Source organism: Saccopteryx leptura, chromosome 5 (assembly GCF_036850995.1).
Source record: "Saccopteryx leptura isolate mSacLep1 chromosome 5, mSacLep1_pri_phased_curated, whole genome shotgun sequence".
Classification (NCBI taxonomy): domain Eukaryota; kingdom Metazoa; phylum Chordata; class Mammalia; order Chiroptera; family Emballonuridae; genus Saccopteryx; species Saccopteryx leptura.
In genome coordinates, this window is record NC_089507.1 from 119,691,885 (window position 1) to 119,711,979 (window position 20,095).

The window sequence follows — 20,095 nt, forward strand, 5'->3', positions numbered from 1 at the left end:
TCATGTTTACCTAAATATTAACTTCCTTCTTAGGTTTGATTTTTTTAATACTCATTTTTTTTTAACTACCATTAAATTTATAGAATTGTTGGGAAAGTGCTTCATTTCAAATAGTGTATGTATTCAGAACTTCATGAGTATGACAAGAACAAACAGAATGGTAAGACAGCCAGAGTTAATGGCTCTGGTCCCCAGCTGGGGTATGTTAGGAGTTGGGGCTTGGCTGATTGGTCTGAGAGCTCAGATTACTTTAATTATGGGTCATTGATAATCATCTGAACTTCCTTCTCCTCCCTCCTACTTTCACTTTTCAAAGTTTGCATTGCATCTTGAAGCTGTCACATTGTTTTCTTATAATTCCAGGCCTTGGCTGAATTTTCCAATTTAGATCTGAATTTCTTTCTGTAGCCTCCCCCCCTCTTTTTTTTTTTTTAAATTAAAGCTTTATTTATTTGGTAGTTTGGATTCTAAATTCTTGCGGTAGGGAGGATCTGCTTACAGTGCAGCCTACACTGTGTTTTGGATAAATGATGTCACTCACGAAAGAGCATGGGGTCCCTCAGTCATATTTGTAAAGTTATTTAAGAGAGCTGAATAGGGCTGGTATCAATACATATTAATTTTTTGATGGCCCTCAGTTGTTGCATATCTTACTGTATTTTCTTCTATTGTGGGGGAATTACTTGCCTGGTTATCCTCCAAAGTTTGCATTTACCATTCTCTTCACCTTACTCATTTTCTAGTTTTTAAAAAATTTCCTAATTATAAAAGTGATACATGTTTAATATGGAACACAGGAAGGTAATAAAGTTCCACATCACAACGGTGAAAACATTTTATATCTTTTCTTTGCATATGACAATTTCCCTCTGACTCTTACACTGCATTTAAAAAACGTCCAGGAGACTTCTCAAAATCCAAGCGAATGAAGTTGTATCATTTGGGTCAATATGGATAGGATCTAGAGAGTATCATGCTATGTAAAAAAATTCAGACAGAGTACTACAAGGGCTATATAATTTCATTTATATGTGAAATCTAATAAACAAAATAAGTAAACAGAACAAAAACAAACTCACAGATACAGAGAAAAAAACTGATGGCCTGGCCTGTGGTGGCACAGTGGATAGAGTGTCAATATGGAACACTAAAGTCTCCAGTTCAAAACCCTGGGCTTGCCCAGTCAAGGCACATATGAGAAGCAACAAGCAAGCAATGAACAACTAAAGTGAAGCAACTATGAGTTGATACTTGCCGCTCTCCCCACCCCGGTAAAAATTAATAAAATATTTTTAAAAATCCAATTGATGTTAAAGATTAGACGTTATTCACCAAGGTCATGCAAAATCAAAGAATCGCAGTAGGAAAAAAAAAAGAATTGCAGTAGAATTAAGAAGCTCGCATCTGACAAAGGAGCCTAGGCATCCGGGGTTCTTTGCAGGTAGGCTGCTAGTCCATTAACTGAAACCCATTCTGCAGCCAGTTCTGCAGCCACCTGGGAAATAAGCGAATAGAGGCAGGACTTCTGATGATTGAAAGTAATGGAGAGGAGCTGCAGAACTGTCACCAATGAGGCCTTTGCTTTGTTTTCTACTACCCACCAATCAGAGAGCTCTTCTGGCGGAGTTGTCTTCAAATCTGAGACGCCTACCCCTATTGAAGCCAATCAGCAGGCACCTAATACAGGCGTTCACGCCCAGAGGAGGATGCGGCCTCGCCCTCGCCCCGCCCCCTTCGCCGTGGTCCCGCCCCACCAAGGGAGGGGGTTGAGTTGGTTACTCTTTAGTCTGGAGGTGGGGACCGGGCTCCCAGTGGGGCTCCTACGTTCTGCGCGCGCTGGCACCTGATTGTCCTTTGCAGCGGCTTCTGTTGCTGTCAGTCTACTTGCTTCCGAGCCCGCGACTGCGGGCCCGAGAGAGCACGCCCCCCGCGGCACCTCAGAGCAAGTAAGGAGGTGCCGGGGCTGCAGTGCTGACTGGAGCTCGGGCGCGGGGCGGGCGGGGGGGATCTGCTCCCCTTGCTGTTCCCGCTGGCAGCGGCCCGGACGAGTCACCCCGAGCCTCCCGCGCGCCTCCAGGCGCCTGGGCCCGGGAGCCTGCGGCCGCCGCACCTTGCGGGGAGGTGGGGGCGGGGCCGGAGGAGGGGACCGGAGGGCGTGGGGTCCTGGCAGCTGCGGTCCGGACCCCTTGGGAACCTTGCTGGACTCGGGGCGAGGCGGCTGGGCCCAACGAAGTGCCGGAGGACGTGCAGGTGGAGGGAAACCGCGGAGTTGAGTCAGTCAGGCACCCAAGGGAAAAGGACCCACTGATAGTGGCGATAGCTGAGTGGCTTTTTTTTTTTTTTTTGAGAAAGGTGTGTCTTCTTGGGCAATGTTAATTACACATTTTTTGGATACAGGTTCTTTGCAGTGAGATTTACACATTAACAGTGCTTACTTATTTTAAGTTAAAAGCAGCCTTTAACGTGAACTTGTTTGAGGGCTTTTTCTCAGTGACAAGTAGACCCAGCAGGTTGACTCACCTTAGTCTGGGCTGAAGTGGGGAGCGGCGCGATAGCAACGAGGGGGGTGGGGGAATGCTGATGATGGTTGCCTGTGCAAGGTTGAAAGGATTGTGGGGGTGGGACCTCGTTTCTTCTTTCTCGGGTGAGAAGGAGATTCCTCTTTTTTCTAAAAATTTTTAAAACAGCTTTCGATTTTTTTTTAAGCCTCTTTAAAAACGATTTCTGGGTTTTAGGTTCTAGGGTTGCACCTGCTACTCATGCAGTAATACCTTGCACGTAAGTCCCAGCCGCTTAACTATATAATTTGATTTAGTTATAAAGAAGCACTCTGAATTGCTGTTACCTTTTCCTTTCACTATTTGTTCACTAGAGAAATGGTGAAGGTCACCGAATTTTAGCAGTAATGGCATAGTGAGGACTCTTGGAGCAGTGTTCTCCCCTTCCAGGCGCTCTCTCCTACACACTAGTATTTCCGTTTAGGGCTTTTAGTGGAGAAGCTCAGAGCATGGCATCAGTGTTAGTATCCTCCTGCCCTCCTGGCAGGCAGGTGGTGTTTATCATGCCCATTTTATAGATACATAAACTGAATGCCCTAGAGATGAAAGAAGTTCTATCACAGGTTACTTGACTCCTACGCGATTTTGTACCTGTAATAGAGTCAATCCAGGACCCGGCAAAATCCCTACCTTCAAGCAAGCTTTTGCATAAGGAATTCATCATATATAATACATATGAGTCAGAGATGGAGCTGGTTATTTCTGAGTGAATAAATATTGTCTGTTCGTTTTTTTTTTTAAATTTTAAGGTTGCTGAGATAGTTTGAATCACACTACTAAAAAGGTAATTTTTTTCACACAGGCAAAGCAAAACAAACAGAACTGAGTGGTGCTGTGTGAAAACCTCTATTATACACTTTGAGAGATGTTGCCAATTAGAAAGCCTTACTTACGTTTGCATCAGTGGACTTAAGTGTTATTTAATTTGAATTAAAATAACATGCATAGGGCAAATAAAAATGAAGTATAAAGCATTTTGGTTATGACTTATGAGTTTGTTTTGGAAAATTTTTGCCATAAATTTGGTGTAAAGGTTGAAAATGTAAAAATAATTTCTTCCTTAGATGAACTCAAGGAAGGGAGTGTAGGTGTTAATGGAGAGCAGGGTTAGATGAAAGGGACTTCTGGAATGATGTCAAGGCTTGGGGAACTAGAGCGTTGTTAGAGTATGTTAAAGGTATTAGTCATCAAGAACATGGAAATGTCTTATGAATTAGTGCAACCATTCTAATTGTGAAGTAACCCCTTGTTTTCATGGTAAATGCATCGGTTGCATGTAACATATGTTTTGAGGAGACTTATTTGTGTAGGATATAAAGCATCCCTTACACAAGACCTATCATGTAGCTCTGATTTTGTTTATTTGTTTTTGCATTGATGCCTTTACTTAATTTTTCCTCTCCTGTTGTATTAAAATTTCTAGACACCCAATGAAAAATTTCCATAAAGAAACCTGTATAGCCCTGGCCGGTTGACTCAGTGGTAGAGCATTGGCCTGGCCTGCGGGAGTCCCGGGTTTGATTCGCGGCCAGGGCACACAGAAGCGGGGGCCCATCTGCTTCTCCACCCCTCCCCCTCTCCTTCCTCTCTGTCTCTCTCTTCTCCTCCCGCAGCCAAGGCTCCATTGGAGCAAAGTTGGCCGGGGCGCTGAGGATGGCTCTGTGGACTCTGCCTCAGGCGCTGGAATGGCTCTGATTGCTGCAGAGCGATGCCCCAAGATGGGCAGAGCATCGCCCCATGGTGGGCGTGCCGGGTGGATCCCCGTCGGGCGTATGCGGGAGTCTGTCTGACTGCCTCCCCCTTTCCAACCTCAGAAAGAAAGAAAAAAAACAAAAAACAAAAAAAGAGAGAATTCTGTATAATCTGTTAATTCATACAGAAGAGTCCTGTCTTCTGATGGTACAGCTTTAGAATGTGGGAAAATGGAAGGCAATTCAGGCTGTTTATAATGTAGTTGCTTGTGTTCTTAATGTAGGATCTATGTCCTTTTTAAAAAAATAATTACATTACAGCACTGGGTGCTGTTTATTGGAGATTTAAGTCAGATTTTTTTTTTTCTTAGCACATTTTACTAACAAAGGTACTAATGTGCTACAATTGTTTCTGTAGCAGTTGTAATTGAGAGAATTGCAATCAGTTTTTAAAGTCAGTTTTATTAAATTAGGATATCGGGATAGAAGGAAATGACAGCTTAATTTCAAGTGAAGGAAATTGTTAGTAATTTTAGAAGCAACTTCTATTGAAAAGCTTTCTGGTTCTCCTCGTGGTCAGGAATCCAGACCAGAGTGTGGATTTATTGTTCTTTATCAAGAATGTGAAATTTTTTCTTCTTGAATGTTCATTTACATCTTTTTAATCCTTTAGGAGAGCATGATTATCACCCTGCTTCATTTATGAACCCTGCTGACAGTATGAGCTGTTTATTAAGCTTGTTTGTTCTGAGGATAGCTTGGTGAGGTTGTTAGAGAAGGGAGATGAGAATACCAAGTTTTAATAAAAGCAGTATCTGTTTTAGGTAGAGAAATCGTAATGTTTGTGGAGAAGAAGGATAGATGAGGGATGACTACTTTGTGAGATATTTTGTAGAAAGCAGCTGAACTTTTAAAAGGCAGGAGAACATAAACGAGAAGGTCTTTAAGGGTTGGTGTGTTTGTTTCAGTTCCACTGAACTCTGGGGAGGAGAGCTTTGGCAAATATTTTCTTGGAACCAACTGAGTTCATCAGGGAACTTGGTGGTGACTGGGAGGGGAAATAAGTAGGAGCCATTTCTTCTAGGAGGGTAGTTCCCCGCAGGCCTGGGTGAGTGTGAGCCTGCACAGGTGAGTGGTTATAAGTAGCCAAGCAGGTGAAAAGCTTGCCTCAGTGTGGGCTTCCAGTGCTTTCTGCACCCTTGTCAACTTGAATCAAGCCAGTCAGCATTTTGACTCAGGTTTATAGCTCTCCGCAGTCCAGACTTGGGCTAGTTACCTATCCAATCTTCAAATTTGTTTTTAATTAAAATAAAAAAGTAAAATACTGAACTTTATAAAATGACTTGAGTATGCAAGTGACTAGTTTAAAAGAGTATTTTGGTACTTGGTAGGTTTTAATTCTGGTAGATGTTTGGATATTGTTACTTCTGATATCGTCTTCTCCCTAAAAAAGGCTTTATTAGAAATAGGCAAACGTGAATATACATAGACTTCTGCACCAGATTGAAACCTTGAGTTATGGAGGAACTTGATCTAAATACTGCTTTGAAAAGAGAAGGTCAGGTAGGCTGCTGTAAAGCGCTGGTGTAGGTAAGGGGTAGGGACAGCGTGACACTTTCTGCTCTGGTGCGTGTGATAAAAGCATTTGGTGCTTTACTCATGATAAAAACATGCTCTTTGAAAGATAGTTCCTCTGTATGTTTACTGAAAGCAATCTGAATCTTGAGAAATATTTGAGTGTTGTGCATTTTTTTCTTTTCTTTTTTCTTTTTTTGACAGTGGGAAGTTTGTTGAAGTGATGCAAACGTTTGGAGTTGAACCAGGGATAGAAAGGATTATGGAACTATGGACCACGATTATCAGGCTTCTGCTGATACTCAAAATAGATTTTTTTTCTTCTTCCTAATATGGCTATTATTTAACTTCTGGAGATTCTGGATCTCTGTGCTCTTTTCTGTTTTGAATTTAGCTCAGGTCTTGGTGAGACCCATCAGCGTAGACTTCATTTTTTGAATGATCTGATCAGGGTACAGATGAGTTTTGTCAGATTTAGGGGAGGAGTTGCTGTAATGTTGGCAATGAGGAAATGAATTAATATTATTTTGACATATTTAAAGCATTTTAAATAGGATCAAAATTTTACATTTTGGAATTTTCAAAATGGTAATCCTCTCACATGCATACAATTAAGTTGAAAATGAAAACTTGAGACCAGTGGTTTTCAAACTTCGTCATGCCTCTGGGTCTCTTGGAGGGTACTTTAAAAGTTAAGTTTCTGATTCAGTAGGTTTGGGGATGGGTGTTGAGATTTTGCCTTTTTAATAAATTCCAAGGTAACAGTAATGCTGCTGGTCCAGCGACCACACTTTGAAAACCACTGAGATTCCAGGGGCAATGTGATTGTAGTGGTAAAGAACACAGGCTTTGAAGTTTGAAATATGTGGATTTCAATCCCTAGTCTGCCACGAAACTTTTGATTCTGGCAAATGTTTTACCTCTATTTTCTCATTTCTAAAGTGGAAATACTGTAATATTACATTGGTGGGAGTATTAAATGAACACAAATGTGTGTAAAAGCTTGTAGAACACTGGCTAGCAGGTTGCAAGCATGCAAGAAATGTTGGTTTTCAATCATGAAAATCAAAGCGTGTATGATACGGATAGGGTTGTGATTCTTACAAAGGGAGGTGGCACCTCGAAACTAATTTATCCTCATGTCCTCACACCATGCTGTGGGAAGGACACCCGGGCACTCAGTTTCCACTTAACAAATGGATTGAAAGTTTGAGGATCTTAGTACTTTTCCAGAAACATCTTTTAGAGACTGACTATTCACATGCAGAGTGATCCTCCCTTCCCTCCCCCAAAATAGTTTAATTCTTTGGTCAAAATAGGTTGGATTTTCACAATAATTGTGGTCCACACTTTCTGTGACAGCACTTTTACATGCTGTTCTTGGGAGTTCAGTTATAGGAAACCCCTGAAAGTCATCCTCAGAACACACTCACCTTTGGTATGGTGACTTGTATTGGATGACCCTGAATGCAGTTCTTGGAGATGTCTTTGTCCAGCTTGCTTAGTGCCTGGTTACTTTTCTTTCTGCCCATCTGAGAGGCCACTTCTTGGCAATCCTCTGAAAAGTTGTACTCCCTTCCCATGACTCCCTGTCCCAGTCACTCATTTTATATCTGTCATAGCAGCTATCACACTCTTATCATAACTTTGTTTACTTTTTGTTTTTGTTTTTTACTAGAATGTAAACTCTATAGGCAAAGGCCTGATCTTGGCTACTGTGTCCCCAATACAGCACAGTACCTGATACACTGGTTCAATGAAGGCATATAGGAGGTGGTAACTCTTACCCTCCTGTGCCTCCCTGCCCCCACATCAGGTGTGTACACTTTAGTTCATGCTCAGTCTGTTAGATAAAACAAGGGTCTTAAGTCTGGGCCATTCTTTGTAAAAGTTATCACTAAATGTTAAAATGTAATACAATATTTTGCAGACCTAGCCCTGGCTGGTTGGCTCAGTGGTAGAGCGTCAGCCTGGCATGTGGAAGTCCTGGGTTCAATTCCTGGCAAGGGCACACAGAAGAAGCACCCATCTGCTTCTCCACCCTTCCCCCTCTCCTTTCTCTTTACCTCTCTCTTCCCCTCCCACAGCCAAGGCTTCATTGGAGCAAAGTTGGCCCTGGTGCTGAGTATGGCTCCATGGCCTTCGCCTCAGGCACTAAAATGGCTCCAGTTGCAGCGGAGCAATGCCCCAGATGGGCAGAGCATTGCCCCCTAGTGAGCATGCTGGGTGGATCCCGGTCCAGCGCATGTGAGAGTCTGTCTCGCTGTCTCCCCACTTCTCACTTCAGAAAAATACAAACAAACAAAAAACACCACCATTTTGCAGACCTGATTTAAATAGGATGAGCTTGAAAGGAACTCAATCCAAATATGTAGCCGACTGCAGAGAAGAAGTCAACATGTAAATGACCAAATAGTGTGTGTATCTAAGCAATGACTAAGCCTCCCTTCAGAGAGACAGAGCTTTGGATACGAATCCCCTTGTCTCTTACTTGCTGCAAATAAAATAAAACTATCTTGCAACAGCCGCAGCTTGTTCTTGAATAACATGCCCCAAATGGTGAACCCTTTGATTTTGCTAACAAGTTCATGGCCCACTATCATTATTGGTACATGAAAAGCCTGTCATTTTATTGTATCTTTGCCCTTCATCTCTTATGCCCATTCATGCTTCCGTTTCCCTTCACAGGACCTTCTCTCAGGCATTTACACAATTTCCTCAAGTACTGGAAGATTATCCTGAATAGCTGTGCTACTTTACATTCTCACCAACTGTTAGCCACACATTCTTGCTGGTACTTGATATTTTCTGACCTTATTGTTTTTTCCAGTCTGATGCAACAGATGGAGTGATGTTACTCTTCTTACTTGCAGTTCTCTGATTACTAATGCAGTTGAGTAGCCTGTCATATGTTTGCTAGCTGTATGGGTTTCTCTTTTTGTGAATTGACATTTCTATGTTCTTTGCTTCTTGTTTTAGATTTTCTTATCCTTCTCTCTTCTTTCCTACCATAATTTACAGGTTTTTTTTTGTGTGTGAGTTTTCCACATGTTAGCTTTGTTGGGTTTTAAGTGGTGCAAATATCTTAGTTTTTTACCTGTCTGTCAAATTTTTCTTTGAAATCACTTATGGAACAGAATCTTTAGTTTGGTTTTAGTTAGATTCATCTGTATCTTTTCACCTTGCAGGTCTTGTTTAGGAAATATTTCTTTGTTCTTAGTTAACAAAGATACGTTTCTATAGTCTGTCTCTTCCTGTTTGAACTCTTTCAGTGGTTTTTGTTTTCTTTTTTCATTACTAAAATTTACCTGTAGATCTTGGATCTAGAAGTGTGGTCTTTTTAAAAAATACGTAAGCTGGTGGTTTATAATGCTGGCTTTACATTAGAATTAAGTAGGTAGCTGTAAGGCCAGTGTCTGTTGCGGTGCTGTGTCCATGCAGGTTCTCACTGGATTCGGGCCGACAGTACAAAAACTCTGGAACCAGAAAATGGTGGGCCATTCCTTTATTAAAATCTCATAGAGCCCTGGCCGGTTTGCTCAGTGGTAGAGCGTCGGCCTAGAGTGCGGAGGACCCGGGTTCGATTCCCGGCCAGGGCACACAGGAGAAGCGCCCATTTGCTTCTCCACCCCTCCGCCGCGCTTTCCTCTCTGTCTCTCTCTTCCCCTCCCGCAGCCAAGGCTCCATTGGAGCAAAGATGGCCCGGGCGCTGGGGATGGCTCTGTGGCCTCTTCCTCAGGCGCTAGAGTGGCTCTGGTCGCAATATGGCGACGCCCAGGATGGGCAGAGCATCGCCCCCTGGTGGGCAGAGCGTCACCCCATGGTGGGCCTGCCGGGTGGATCCCGGTCCGGCGCATGCGGGAGTCTGTCTGACTGTCTCTCCCCGTTTCCAGCTTCAGAAAAATGAAAAAAAAAAAATCTCATAGTGATGGACTAGCAAACAGGCAGAGAAGACTTCTCCCTTTTCTCCCATCTCAGGACCCCACTGGTCTCAGCACTCCCCAGCCAAACAGGCTGGGCTGAAATCTTAGGGCTCCCAGGCCCCTCAGCACTCCCTCTCGTTCTGAACTCCCTAGCAAAACGGGCAAGGGGAAAAAAAAAATCCTTCTCCAGCAAGTGTTAGCAAACAGTGGCCCCTCCCAAGCAGGAAGACAATCGGGATTTGTAATCTGCCGCCTTGAGGGCAAGCAGCCCACAGCCTTCCACAGACTACACACAGGGTGATGCCACTTGCCAGTGCTCCAATTAGGCAATACAAGCAAGCAAACCCACCATATATGAAACACATTGGTTTGCCCAACAGTAGCTTTTTAAAATCATTTGCCCATATTCTCTATATCAGTGGTTTCCATTCTTTTTACACTTGTGGACTGGCGGTCTATAATCTTTCTACAGCATTGGAGTGGTTAACCTTTTTTTTTTTTTACAAAGAGAAAGTGATAGAATCCATGGGAGTCCGAAAGACCAGAGTAACAGGCTTTATTGAAAGGAAGAAAGGAACCCTGCCGGGCACTTCTCGGGGAGAAGGGCACCGGCACCCACCGGTTACAGACTAGGGGCGAGTTATACAGTGTTTGGGAGAGCCTGAGGGGATACTGAGGCAGAAGTACTGGTATGTTCCCTTTTACTGTTTTAGGATTTCAGCTTTCTGGAATGCTCCTTGGGGCAGGTTGATCAGCTTTCTGGAATTCCTCTGTCTCAGGGGTGATAGTCCAGTAAGGGTGAGGTCTGACAGATAAGCAGAACATCAAGAGGGCAGTTTGGAATTCACGTATCTATCAGAAAGAAAGAGAAAGAGACAGACAGGGAGAGAGATGAGAACATCAGCTTATAGTTTTGTGTCACTTTAGTTCATTGATTGCTTTCTCACATGTACCTCGATTGCGGGGCTCCAGCCTAGTCAGCAACCCCTTGCTCAAGCCAGCGACCATGTGGTCATATCTGTGATCCCATGCTCAAGCTGGCCACCTCAGGGTTTCGAACTGGGGTACTTAGTGTCCTAGGTCGACACTATCTACTGCACTACCACCAGGTCAGGCCTAAGTGGTTAACTCTTTTGCAGACCAGCACCATGGACCAGAGGCTAAAAAATACTGCTCTAGATGAACTGAACAGTAATTCTATGGAGTAAAACCCAGCCATTGTCTTTTTTTTTTTTTTAAATAAAAAAACCTCCTCTTGTGATACTGATATCCATGGTTAAAACCAGGTATCAAAGATATTTCTGTTTTTCCAGTAGTCTAAGTTTTTCCCCATAGTCTTGTGCCTTAATTTCTAAGTATCTCAGTTTTTCTTTCTACTGCTGTATTCTCACCTCACTATAGGGGAATCTATTGGTATACAGTATATGACCCTATATATAGCATGCATGTAATATACAGCATATGTGTAGCTATAAATTAGATAATCTTTCTATATTTAATACTTTTTGGTCTTCTTGAACTCTTACAGTATTAATGGCTACTTTTTCTTTTGGATGTTTTATGAAGACAATTATTTCATTTTAAATAATAACTATTTGTCTTTTTCTCCCAGTTCTTATTACTGTCTTTTATATTTCCTTGCCCTATTTCATTTGTCTAGATTTATAATGATATGTTGAAGAGTAGCAGAGATAATGGCCTCTTGATCACTTTAATACCTTAAAGGGAATTCTGCTTTAATTTCTCCTTTACTTGGGAGATTTTATTTTCTAAATTATAGTTTATTTTATTTTTTTTATTATTATGACTTCATTAGTTTTGAAAACTTAACAAGTAAGCCTAGACTTCTCTTCTTGGTTTTGGTAAGGTAGCTATTATAGATGGTACACAGTTATAGTTGTGTAGCATATTGGTGTAGGGGCAGTAGCCACGGCCACTGTCCCAGCTACATGGCCAACACAGGTTCGCATTTGATTCGGACAGACAGTAAGGAATCAACAGAGCCAAAAACTAGTGGTCCATTTACTCAGCAAGTGAGTAAAAACACAGCAGGAAAACACTTCCCTTTCCATTCAAGGCTCCCAAAACCACTGACTCATCCGAGTTTTCCCAGAAACAAAGGCTTCCATCTCACCAGGGTCACCTCTGTTCCCCATCTCCTTCTCCTCCATGAACTGGCTTCTCCTTCACCATTCCACCATTTTGGCTACTTCCTCCACTGGGCCTCCCAGCCCTGCTACCACATAGGCTCTTCCTCTCTCCAAGAACATGGTTTCTCTCCCTAACATGGCCTCCTAGCTCCTCGTTTTAAAACTTTTCGCAGTTAAAGTCCCTCCCCCAATACATATTAGCATAACCATGCCCCTTCCCAAGCAAGAAGGCAGTCAGCCACCCTACATGGGCAGTGGCCATCTTTAATGAGGTGAGCATAAATTAACTTATCTGCCCAACAAGTAGGTTATTAAATTAAAAAGTTTGAATTGTTTTTGTCACGCTCTTTCAAAGTGAGTTGTGTGTAATGACTCTGGTTAGTTGAAAGCCATCATATGTTTGGAAAAACAAAATGGGAATTGTTATGCATCCTAAACTATGAATTTAAAAAATGTATTGAAGTATATCTACCTGGAAAGGTAGCCAGGCACTTTACACACCCTTGTTTATATAGCATCAGTCAAATGTTAGTACAGTGAAAATCACAAATAACCTTTCAGTATGATTGTAAAAGTAATTTTGATGTCGGGGGTGTCCTGAAAGGTTCTTGAGGAGCCTAGGTTTCATGGATCATATTGAGAACTGGCTTACAGTATCTTGCCAGTGCTGTTGAGGGCTGGCTCACACTTATCTGTCTTCCCTGAGGTTGCTGAACCAGATCCAGCTTCTTCACTTACTTATTCCTAAACCTGTCTTCTTAGAATCAGGGACTTGCTACTTCTTGGCTCTGCTCTGCTATATTTTTCCAAGTGAAGGAAAGTTTAGTAATACTAGGAAAGAAAATATTTCTGAGATTAGCAACTCCAGACCTGTTAAAAGCTGTTAATTTTGCTGTCCAAACACAGTAAATACACCCATAAACATGCTAATACTTGACTTTCCTCATCTTTTAAGATAAAGATAATCATGACAGCTTATCTGTACATTTCTTAAGAAATATTTGGTAGCATCATCATAATTAAGGAGAATTATAATAGGTGGTTGTAAGCTATTTTTCCCTGCTGAGAAGGAAGGAAGGGGCATAGCCACCAAGTGTGGAATAGTAAAGGCTTTATTCAGTACAGAGCGTTTCTCGGACAAGATTCACTGGCCTGGAAAATGGAGGTCAGGAAAATCGCACATGGAGAGACTGCGTGGGTAAATTTAAAGGGGTCCTCTAGGGAAGTCGGGCTAATATGACGTAGAGAAATCTCACTGACTGACAGTCAGTCGCTTTTTTCCCAAGGACTCCTAGGAAGTTTCTTTTGGCGCACTTGGTTGTGGGCGGTCCTAGCCAAAGTTTGCAGCCTCGGTTCCCCACGTGACCATCCCTCGTTATCCACCAACCTTACATTCCGATCTTTTTGTGTTAATAAGGGGCACCGCTTATTTGGCTACTTCCTGCTGAATAGGGGCGTCGTGGGGAGGGGGAGATCGGAAGGTGGTGGTTTTGAGGGGTGTCAGGAGGAATATTCGTTTGGCCATGAGTTGAGAAACTTCGCTGGTGTGGTTCTGTAAGAATTTTTTTAAAAAAGAGAGGTAAATATGAGTTATACGCTGATAATTAGAAGAAGATTTAGGTAGGATAGGGGCAGCCCAGGTAAGAATAGGTGGCTGCTATTAGGAGTTAAGCAGGTTGTAAGAGGAGAGATTTTTGCTTAATTTTTCTTGAAGACAGTTCAGATTGAAGCCTCTTTTATCAGGCCAGTCTTACTGAACAGCATTGCTCCCTGCTTCAGCTCACTCTGGTGGCAGGTTCCTGGTGGGAGGGACAGGAGCAACAGGAGGGTCTGCATGGCCCAATTTTTTGGTGAGCTGCAGACAAGTAAGGCCCAGTGGTTCTGACTCCCAGCAATCCTGTATGGGAGCAAGTTTGAGGCGAGAGACATGATACCAAGGTGTTTGCCCTAGGAGCTTAGCTGCAGTAGGAGTAGTCAGTATTACTGTATGGGGTCCCGTCCATCTGGGCTGCAGGGAGCCAGGCTGGAGGGGAACCTCTGGGTGTGTTTCATCTGGACCCTCTATGGGAGGAAGGGTCCAGTCCGCGTGTTCCCTGAGAAGATGGCGAAGTAAAGACAGAAAGGGGAGGTACGTGGCAAGAGGAGGGGGGTTGACAGGTAAGCTGTGGTTGATTAGGAACGATCTATCATAAACCAGCTCAAAGGGGCTGAGTCCAGCGGAGTTGCCCTGATTCTGGTGAGTGCCAGGGGGAGGAGGTTTGGCCAGGAGAGTCTGGTCTCAATGGAAAGTTTGGTTAGCTGACCCTTCAGGATGCCATGGGCCGTTTCCACCTTACCCGACGATTGAAGGCCATAGGGTATGTGGAGCTTCCAGGTGATGTTGAGAGAGGTGGCAACCTGATGGATTATTTGGGCAGTGAAGGCCGGACCCCTGCCTTGGACCGTTGTCTGACTGGATGGTAGTCGGCAGTCCAAACCGCGGGATGATGTTTTCAATGAGAATGGAGGCAATGGTGTCTGCCACCTCTCGAGAGGTGGGAAAGGCTTCTATCCATCCTGCAAAGGTGTCAACAAAAGTTAAGAGATAACGGAGTTTTTTGTGAGGAGGCATATGAGTGAAGTCAATTTGTCAATCCTGGCCTGGCACGTGACCCCTCAGCTGATGAGTGGGGAAGCGGGGGCAGGGTCCCCCTTGTGTAGAGGTTTTGGAACAGACAGCACATGCTGCGTGTACCTTTTCCATAGTCTGCTGGAGGCCTGGGAAGAAAAAGAGTGGTTGTAAGAACCGATAGAGAGCTTTTGGCCCTATGTGTAAGGAACAGTGGATATCAGAAAGGAGAGTTTCAGCCTGTCCTTTTGGTAAGGCAATTCTATCTCCGAGAAATATCCATCCCTGGTTGCACACGTCTCCACCCTTTCTGATGAGGGTCTGTTCTTCCTCAGGAGTGTAGGAAGGTTTCAGGGAGGTGGAGAGAAACATGAGAGGAGATGGGGTGGCTCCCAGGGTGAGGTTTCGAGCCGCTGCGTTGGCCCGAGCATTTCCCAAGGCCACAGGGTCCTGAGAGGTTTGATGGCCCCTACAATGTACCACAGCCATCTCAGCGGGAAGCTGTAATGCCTGTAAAAGTTTAGAAATGAGGGTAGCATTGATTATGGGGGAGCCCTTGGTAGTGAGGAAGCCCCTTTCTTCCAGAGGGCAGAGTGGCTGTGGGTGATAAGAAAAGCATATTTAGAGTCAGTACATATAGTTACGCGTTTTCCCTGGGCCAGAGTGAGTGCCCGCGTGAGAGCAATCAGCTCTGCTTTCTGGGAGGTGGTGCCCTCTGGCAGCTGTTGGGCTTCTAGGGTGGAGGAGGAGGAGGTGTCCACCGCGTAGGCTGCCCGTCGTCGTCCGTCGGGTCCCTGTACAGAGCTCCTATCTACAGAGTATTAGATCTGGATCTTTTAAAGGAGAATCTGATAATCCATTTCGAGGTCTGTTGAGGAAATCTATTAGTTCTGTACAAGAGTGGGTGGGTTCCGGAAGTGTCACTGGAGCTGGCAGTAGAGTGGCTGGGTTGAGTCTGGGAGAGGGTAAGAGAGTGACTAAAGGGTTTTCGATGAATAGGAGGTGAAATTCTTGTAGGCGGGAAGGACTTAACAGAGAAAGAGATTTGTGTGAAAGGAGGTCAGTGAGCCTGTGGGAGGAGTAGACAGTGATGGGTTAGGAAAGGGTGAGTTTAGTAGCCTCCTGGGTGAGTTCAGCTGCTGCACCCAGTGCCCGGAGGCAGGGCTGCCAGCCTTTGACGGTGGTGTCCAGTTGTTTAGAGAGATATGCCACAGGGCGGTATGTAGGCCCCACAGGTTGAGTTAACATACCAACAGCATTACCGTGCTTTTCATCAGTGAAAAGATAGAAGCGGTGTCTGAAGTCGGGTAAAGCGAGAGGGGGAGAGGAGATGAGGGCATCTCAAAGGGTACAGAAAGCCCTTTTGATGGTGTTGGAGGATGTGAGAGGTCCCGTGGGAGTCTCTTTTGCAGCCTCGTAGAGGGGTTTGGCTAAGAGAGCAAAATTGGAAATCCAGTGTCTAAAGAAGCCTATTAGACCAAGGAAAGAAAGAATCTGATTAACGGTGGAGGTGGTTGGAGACTGTGGAGGGCCTGAGTTCAATTTAGAGTGAGACCTCGGGTGGTGGGGGTTAACGTGATGCCCAGATAGACTACAGACTGAGAGTGAAGTTGAGCCTTAGTAAGGGAGACACGATATCCCTTCATGGCAAGAAAGTTAAGAAGGGTAGCTGTGTGTCTTCTTGAGGCAGACAGGGAGGGACTGCAGAGAAGTAGGTCATCTACATATTGTAAGAGAGTACTAGTCTCGAGATCGCATGCAGCTAAATCCCGAGCCAGCGCCTGTCCAAACAGGTGTGGGCTGTCTCTGAACCCCTGGGGCAGGACAGTCCACGTAAGCTGCTGGGCTGCATTAGTGTCCGGATCAGTCCACGTAAAGGCAAACAGAAAGTAAGAGTCAGGGTGTAGAGGAATGGTAAAGAAGGCATCCTTGAGGTCTAGGACCATGAAGTGAGTGGTGTCTGATGGAATGTGTGACAGTAATGTGTAAGGATTAGGGACTACTGGATGGAGGGGAACTACCGCCTCGTTGATTAGGCGTAAGTCTTGTACGAGGCGATAAGCTCCTGAAGGTTTTCAGACAGGAAGGATGGGGGTGTTGGAGGGAGAGTCCGTGGGGATGAGTAAGCCTTGGTTTAAGAGGCGGGTAATTATTGGTTTAAGGCCCTGGCGGTGACTTGCTGAAATAGGGAATTGGGGCCTAGATGGAAATTGGGAGGGATTCTTTAAGCGGATGTGTACAGGTGGGTGGTGGGTTGCTACCACAGGAGTAGAAGTGTCCCAGACCTGAGGGTTGACAACATCCGGTGGAATAGGAGGTGTGACCAGGTTAGGATGATCTGTGGTAGTGGGAGAGTCTTCAGTCAGGAGTGGTGGGAGTAAGTGGGAAGATGCTGTCAGCTGGATAGTGGCCCCGAGACTGTGTAGAATGTCTCGACCCAGAAGGGGTACAGGGCACGATGGCATGACTAAGAATGAATGTGAAAAGGGAATTCCATCCAAACTGCATGTCAAAGGTGGTGTGCGAAGAGGAGAAGTAGGGGTCCCATCCACTTCCATAACCGAGACCTGTGAGGGAACTAGAAGTCCAGAGTATGAAGGCAAAACAGAGAAGGTAGCCCCCGTGTCCACAAGAAATGATATGGACTTACCCGCTACCTGTAGCATCACCCGTGGCTCAGAGAAAGCAATGAGGGTCTCTGAGTCCGGGCCGCATCAGTTGTCTGCGAGGCCTAGGAATTCAAATGATGGCCCCGCCTGGCTGGCTTGGCCTCCCATCTGAGCGGCCTGTCCTCCATGTTGAGACGTCGAGGATGAGCCTGCTGCCAAAAGGGGACAATCGCTCCGCCAGTGACCGGGCTGCTTGCACTTAGGGCAGGGCTTAGTGGGCGGCCTCGGGCAGGGGCACTGCCGGGACCAATGACCCTCCTTGCCACACTTAAAGCAAGCTCCTGGTGGGGATCCTCTTGGCGGCCCAGACCTAGGTCGAGCACCCTCTGTGCCTTGCCCTTGTTGCTCTGGCCTTAGGGCTGCCACAAGAGCCTGGGTTTGGAGTGATACCTTCTGCTGCATGCGGGCCCAGCGTTCAGCCTCGGCCTGTTCCTCTCGACTGTTAAAAACCTTAAATGCCATGTTCATCAGGTCTCGGATAGGGGTCTGGGGGCCCTCTTCCACCTTTTTAAGTTTCCTCCGAATGTCCGGGGCCGATTGGGAAATAAAGTGAGTAGCTAATACAGTGGCCCCAGCATTGGAGGTAGGGTCTAAACGAGTGTGGAGGACCATAGTGTCAGTGAGGCAATTTAAGAAGAGAGCTGGATTTTCCTCAGGTCCTTGAGTAATTTCCCTTAATTTGTCATAGTTAACTACCTTTTGTGCTGCATCCTGCATGCCAGCCACAAGACATTCAATCATTTGGTCTCGTCGTCTCCTACCTGTTTGTTCCGTCTGGTAATTCCAGTTGGGGTCCGTGTCAGGGACCGCCTCTGGGTTCACTGGCATTTGAGGGTTTGAGGTGTGGACCTTTGTCTGCACGAGCTCGCGCTGCCATCCAGATTCGGTCCCGTTCATTGGGGGTAAGGGTAGAAGACATAATAATATAGAGATCATGCCAAGTGAGGTCATGTGCCTGAGTGAGATATTGGAATTCCTTGGTATAGTTGGTAGGATTAGAAGATTAAGACCCTAAACGCTTTTCAATTGCAGACAGATCAGAGAGGAAGAAAGGCCCATGAACCCGAACAACTCCTTCTGCTCCGGCCACCTCGCGGAGAGGGCATAGGAGGTTGGCTTCCTCTTGTGGCCTGGAGTGAGATCGGGTGTGAGCGCTGACTGGAGAGGAGAGAGAGAGCATCATTTGCAGGTGGGAAGCAGGATCTAGCAAGAGGGGGGAGGAGTCTGATGGGACCGAGGGAGTGAGGGAGTCTTGCAGGAGGGGAAGAGAGTTCCTCGGGGGAGTTGGAAAAGGAGGAGGAATCTGGAGCGGAGGGTTTAGCTGAGGTTTCTCTGGCCAAGAAGACGTGCATTATAAAACAACTGGCACAGAGTTTAGGACGAGAACACAGATGCCAAAACCCCTGAATAGAAAGGATTCCTGACCACTTTCCAGCCTCCTGGCAATAGTTCCGTAGATCAATAAGGATGTTAAAATCGGAAGTCCCTTCCTGAGGCCACCTGGTCTGGTTATCCAGTGGGTATTGTGGCCAGGCTATGCTACAGAAGAAGATTAGTTTCTTCTTTTTTAGGAACGATCAATGTTTGAGAGATTCCGGATTAGGCACCCCAGGGGTGTTTTAGAGTCAGATTTGGATCCCTTTGCCCCCATGGTCACCCTCAGTTCTCGGAATGGTCAGATTTGAGTATTAGCGTCCTAAATTGGATGGAAAAGGTAAAGTGGATGTGCTCTGGACGTCTCCGCAAGCACATGCACTCGGACGGAAAAGAAGTCCCTGACGCAGCTGCGGTTTCGGACAGGGATTCTTGGAGGAAAGAACTGAGGCAGGGGGAGGCTAGAGGTGGGGAACTTACCACACCGTGCGCCGAAGTGGGTGGGAGGTCGGAGATCCTGGTTCTTTCTCGGAAGGAAGGGGAGAGGAGCGGTCCTTGCAGACTTCTGACTCCTCCTGGTTTTCGGCACCAAAATGTAAGGTATTTTTCCCCGCCGAGAAGGAAGGAAGGGGCGTAGCCACCAAGTGTGGAATAACAAAGGCTTTATTCAGTACAGAGCATTTCTCGACAAGATTCACTGGCCTGGGAGATGGAGGTCAGGAAAATTGCACATGGAGAGACCACGTGGGTAAATTTAAAGGTGTCCTCTAGGGAAGTCTGGCTAATATGATGTAGAGAAATCTCACTGGCTGACAGTCGCTTTTTTCCCAAGGACTCCTAGGAAGTTTCTTTTGGCACGCTTGGTTGTGGGTGTTTCTAGCCAAAGTTTGCGGCCTCGGTTCCCCACGTGACCATCCCTCATTATCCACCAACCTTACAGTGGTAACCTGTTGTGATGCTTTTTATTTAATACATGGTTTGACATGCTCTGCTCTTTTATTTCCTGTAAGTAGTAATCAGATCTTGATTGGATTGTTTCTCCTTTTTGGTAAAGCTGCTTCATATGTGGTGAAGTGTACCTCTAGCTGGAGTCACTCGACAGAGAGAGAGAGAGAGAGAGAGAGAGAGAGAGAGAAAGAGAGAGAGAGAGAAACATTCAATTGTTATTTGTGTGTTCATTGGTCTTTTCCTGTGTATGCTCTGACCAGGAATTGAACCTGCAACCTTGGTATTTCAGGAGGACGCTCTGTCTGCGCTAACTGGGCAGGGCTAAAGGTTTGATTATTTTTTAATGTATTTATTAATTTTAGAGAGAAAGGAAGGGAGAGAGAGAGAGAGAGACAGAAACATCAATCTGTTCCTGTATGTGCCCTGACCAGAGGACAATCTTTGCACAATGGAATGGTGCTCTAACCCAGTGGTCCCCAACCCCCGGGCCGTGGACCGATACTGGTCCTTGGGCCATTTGGTACCAGTCTGCAGAGAAAGAATAAATAACTTATTAATACATTATTTCCGTTTTATTTATATTTAAGTCTGAATGATGT

The 20,095-nt window shown here is 45.2% G+C and overlaps 1 protein-coding gene and 1 non-coding gene across 4 annotated transcripts in view; both read left to right on the top strand.

Annotated features, from left to right (window-relative positions):
* The first annotated feature begins 1,756 nt into the window (after positions 1 to 1,756).
* The window catches only part of MPP7 (MAGUK p55 scaffold protein 7), a 314,869-nt gene continuing 296,530 nt past the window's right edge, over positions 1,757 to 20,095 (top strand). For all 3 annotated transcript variants that reach the window (XM_066386897.1, XM_066386898.1, XM_066386899.1), the window contains exon 1: positions 1,757 to 1,946. The gene's annotated coding sequence lies outside the window, so the exon portion shown is untranslated. The remainder of the gene's footprint in view (positions 1,947 to 20,095) is intronic.
* TRNAS-AGA (transfer RNA serine (anticodon AGA)) lies at positions 9,348 to 9,423 on the top strand. Its single transcript has one exon. It is a non-coding gene; the product is annotated as a tRNA-Ser (tRNA).